The sequence below is a fragment of the Zea mays genome, chromosome 8 (genome assembly GCF_902167145.1).
Source record: "Zea mays cultivar B73 chromosome 8, Zm-B73-REFERENCE-NAM-5.0, whole genome shotgun sequence".
NCBI lineage: Eukaryota > Viridiplantae > Streptophyta > Magnoliopsida > Poales > Poaceae > Zea > Zea mays.
Genome location: NC_050103.1, coordinates 170525328 through 170529899, shown reverse-complemented (window position 1 = coordinate 170529899; position 4572 = coordinate 170525328). Strand labels below are relative to the sequence as shown.

Genomic DNA, 4572 nt, shown 5'->3' with positions numbered 1-4572 from the left:
TACGACCGCCTCTAGGAAGTTAGCTGCCCATGCTAACTTCCTACGGCCTCCTATAGGAAGTTAGATTTCAGCATTTGACCAGTCAAACGAAAAGCTAAATTCCTACGACCTCCTCTAGGAAGTTGGCTTTCAGCTTTTGCCAGTCAAACGAAAAGCTAACTTCCTACGGCCTGCTCTAGGAAGTTAATTAACTTCCTAGAACACATGTACAACCTCTAGGATTAAGTACCTTCCTACGACTTTACTCTAGGAAGTTATATTTTTTTATCTTAACCACTTGTCTCACGGGCTTCTCTCTCACATCTTCCTTTCCTTCCCTTTCCCCTCCTCTCTCACGGGCTTCTCTCTCACATCTCGTCATGCCGCATCGTCCCACGCGTCCCTCCTTCCGTGGTCTCACCGGCGACCCCCTCAGCACAGCACCTTGCCCGGCCGGCTGCCCCTCCGCAGTGCCTTGGCCCCATCGTTGCCCGAGCTGCATCTCCCGCACCCTCGTCGCCTGAGCCGCCACTGTGCCTTGGCCCCACGAGCCGTCATGCCTAGCCCCGTGTGCAGCCGTGCTCCTAGTCCGTCGTCGTGCCTTGGCCCTACGTGCCGCTGTGCCTGGCTCGCGCCTGCCTGTATTCGCCAACCACTACGGCGAAGACTAGTGGTTGCTTGAGATCAGCGCTGGTTGCCTCGTGAGTGCCCTCCTTAGTAATTCAGAAATTTTATCTCCTCCCAAATAGCTAGTACCTTAGTTCATATGATTTTTTCTGTTGGTGAAGGTGTGAAGGATGTTGATGTCGAATGGATTGGCTAGGCGGGCGTTAACCTACCAGACTGATACACTGTTGCTCTTATTATTAGGCACTAGCATAGCTAAAGTAATTCTTTTGACCTTGAGTTGCCTGGGTGCCTCTTCAATCTTCATGTTCAGAATAGCACTTGTTGTTCAGAATAGCTCATCGTCACTATGTTGTTTGGTTAAATGTCTACAGGATTTAGTGGTCAGGTAGAGTGAGTAGGATTGTGCAATTATATTGTAAGCAGTAACTGTCTAGCTGGTGGTGAGCATCATTGAAACTCTATCCCTTCAGGAACGATCGTGGATAGGGGATGCTGAACATGGTAGCTGGCCTTCTAGAGAGCACAACTACAATTAGCAGCGTACGCATGCATTCGCGTCCACAGCTGTAGAACTGGCACAACTTTCTTGGGGACCTAGGGGCCATGTAGCATAGTACTAGGAGACTGACAAGGGTGTTGTTGTTTCAGGGCTCTAGGCAACCGTTTGTCATGGAGACAGTGAAAGATGATGATGCTGCAAAACTGGGTACCTCCCCTAATCATGCCTATGAAATACTAGTACTTAGCATTGGAATGAAAATAAAATTAGTAAGAATGATTATCTATTTGGCTTACATTCATGTAAATGAAATTTGGTGTAATTGAGTTTTTTCTTGTCAATTATAAAGTTACTAGCTGATCAGTGTATAATTCATCATTTTTTGGGGTCAAACAGCCAAATGCTCGTATATTTATAAGCTCCCAACGTAGTTTTAGAATATGAAATCAGGTGATGCTTCTATTATGTTTCTGTGACGTATTACGGCGAGAAGGCTTTTCACTTATCTCTTTACCAAACTTCACTCATGTGGGAGCGTCTGACACTGAGTCTATTCTTAATTTTCTACAATTTTCAAGAAATTTATTCTAGACAGACTAGGATAAAAATCATGTTACATATAATGCTAAGGACTTTTGTGTTATTTTGGGCGTGTTATGCATAAAATGTAGAAATTGTAGTTTGGATCAGTGATAAAAGGAACTCGTTATGGTTAGAAATTATATCTCTACTTCTTATTTTTCTGCAGGTTTGATATCAGGTAAACATCTGCTATTCGACACTTCTGTAATAGTAAGCAGAAAGGAGCAAGTCCTCATTTTTTATATGTGCAATGTTGCTTTCATGCTACACGAGAGGGGTGAATGCTAGTTATAAAACAATGGATTATTTGACATAATGTAGATGAGATTTTCGCAACTATTCTTATGTACTGCAATATTTGAAATAAACAGCCCTTGCAAGATGTTAGGGTCCTCCTAAAACATATGAATGACCATTGGATTAGTCTAACATTACTCTTTAGGCTTCCTAGACCATGTAAGCAGTCTTTCACAAGTCCACGATGACTTTATTTAAACATGGAGTTAGCACACATAGGTAGAGATAGTAATGGAGTGGTAGTTGTTAATTCTTGAACTATTGAATTTGGCAAGGACATCGGTTATTGAATTTGGCAAGCAAAGATTTATCCCTGATTTGGCAAGGACATGTTGCAGAAATTTACATGGCGTCCGTTTTCCCATATTACTATACTGGTAAACTAAAGCTACAAAAATGGAGGCAAGCATATTAACTCGTTTAATGCCACGTTCACAAGTGATATCCTAGAACTTTAGTTTTAAATGTTACCGGTGCCAGCTTCCAATGTTTATTATACTTGTTTGCATATTGATATATTTGTTCAAGTTCTTCAAGCTGATGGTGGTAAGTGTGCTACCTTCCTACTTTCAAGCTTACAACCTTGTTTAAATGGAATTGTTTTGCGCATGAGGTCTGCTTTTGGAAACATCTTCAGTGCTAATTTGAGACAAGCTCCTGCAAGGCAAGCTGCACTGGGCACAGGGATACTAAACACTGTTGTTTGTGCTTTTTATGATTGAGGAATACTTGAAGAAGAGTACTTGTGGTCTTTATCTTGTGCTGAGATGCATGTTCTTTACCTACCGAACATCAGGTATGCAAATTCATCATCATTTACTTGTTGCTAGTTATATTATGATGTAACTCAGCAAATATCATTTGTACATGTATATTAGACCCCTCCAGCTACCTTGCTGACGCGTGAACGAGAAGACGGGTTAGACTTTGTCGAAACCCTCTTCGCTAGTGGAGGTATCGACCATCACTCGTCACTGTACCCCGATGGTGATCGACGATCATGAGCTTCCATATTATGTGTTGTGATACTTGAGACTTTTATTATGACTATGTATGAGATATTGTCTCTTATTAGTACTGGATGAGATGTGTGTTATTATGACTATGGATGAGAATTTTGTGATGTAATTGATGAGACTATGGATTTAAATATTGTTATGTGATTGTGTGTGAGATGTTTTATGTGAAAATATGTTGTGCTATATAGTATTGATATATTTGTTATGTTGTGGAATATGGTGTAAACTAAAAATAAACAACATTTGTAATGCTGGTCAAATTAACTTCCTAGGGGCTACAGTCAGCCGTAGGAAGTTAGTCGTAGGAGGTTAGTCAGCTGGCGGCGCTAACGGTGTGAAGCTACTAACTTCTAAGAACCTACTAACTTCTCAGAGGCTCATTTGGCTGTAGGAAGTTAGCTAACTTCCTAGAGGGCTCTAGGAAGTTAAGCTAACTTCCGATAAAAAATTTTCGAGAGCCAAACTTCCGACGGGATGGCTTTACTTTCGAGAGTTTAGCTAACTGAGAGCACCTAGAGGGGGGGGTGAATAGGTGATCCTGTGAAACTTCAAAAACTTAAGCCACAAAACTTGGTTAATCGTTAGCACAATAATTGCCAAGTGGCTAGATAGGAATCCTCAACAAAACACAATAACCAACAAGGATCAGTCACAGAGATGGCACGGTGGTTATCCCGTGGTTCGGCCAAGACCAACGCTTGCCTACTCCACGTTGTGGCGTCCCAACGGACGAGGGTTGCAATCAACCCCTCTCAAGCGGTCCAAAGACCCACTTGAATACCACGGTGTTTTGCTTGCTTTATCTCAATCCCGTTTGCGAGGAATCTCCACAACTTGGAGCCTCTCGCCCTTACACTTGAAATTCACAAAGAACACGGAGCAAGGGAGGGATTAGCAACGCACACAGGACACAAGAATCAGAGTGTCAACCCGCACACAAGTCGCAACAAGAGCTCGCAACACAACTCAATGAGTTCACAACTCCACTAGAGCTCTATATGCTATCACAATGAAAAGAACGCGCGAAATCGATGTCTTGGTGCTTAGAAATGATTAGGAGATGCTTGGTGTGCTCCTCCATGCGCCTAGGGGTCCCTTTTATAGCCCCAAGGCAGCTAGGAGCCGTTGGAAACAATCTGGGAAGGCAATTCTTGCCTTCTGTCGTCTGGCGCACCGGACAGTCCGGTGCCCGATTTCTTTCCATAAACAGCGCAGTCGACCGTTGGCAGCCTGGGAGCCATTGGCGCACTTGACATGTCCGGTGCACACCGGACAGTCCGGTGCCATCTTCTAGCCGTTGGCTCGGCCACGTGTCCCGCGCAGATTGCGCGGTCGATCGTTGGCCCGACCGACCGTTGGCTCACCGGACAGTCCGGTGCACACCGGACAGTCCGGTGAATTTTAGTCGTACACCGCCGTCGAAGTCCCGAGAGCAGCCACTTTGCCCAAGCCAGCCTGGCGCACCGGACACTGTCCGGTGCACCACCGGACAGTCCGGTGCACCCAGACTGGGCAGACTTTGGCTGCTCGAGCCATCTCTTCTCCAACTCGATTTTTTCTGTTTCC

General features: G+C 44.4%; 1 pseudogene across 1 annotated transcript; it reads left to right on the top strand.

Annotated features, from left to right (window-relative positions):
• The first annotated feature begins 364 nt into the window (after positions 1 to 364).
• LOC100382427 (uncharacterized) lies at positions 365 to 3134 on the top strand (annotated as a pseudogene). Its single transcript, NR_169026.1, has 5 exons — positions 365 to 680; positions 768 to 866; positions 1258 to 1315; positions 1857 to 2783; positions 2866 to 3134. The product of NR_169026.1 is annotated as an uncharacterized protein (transcript).
• Positions 3135 to 4572: the final 1438 nt, after the last annotated feature.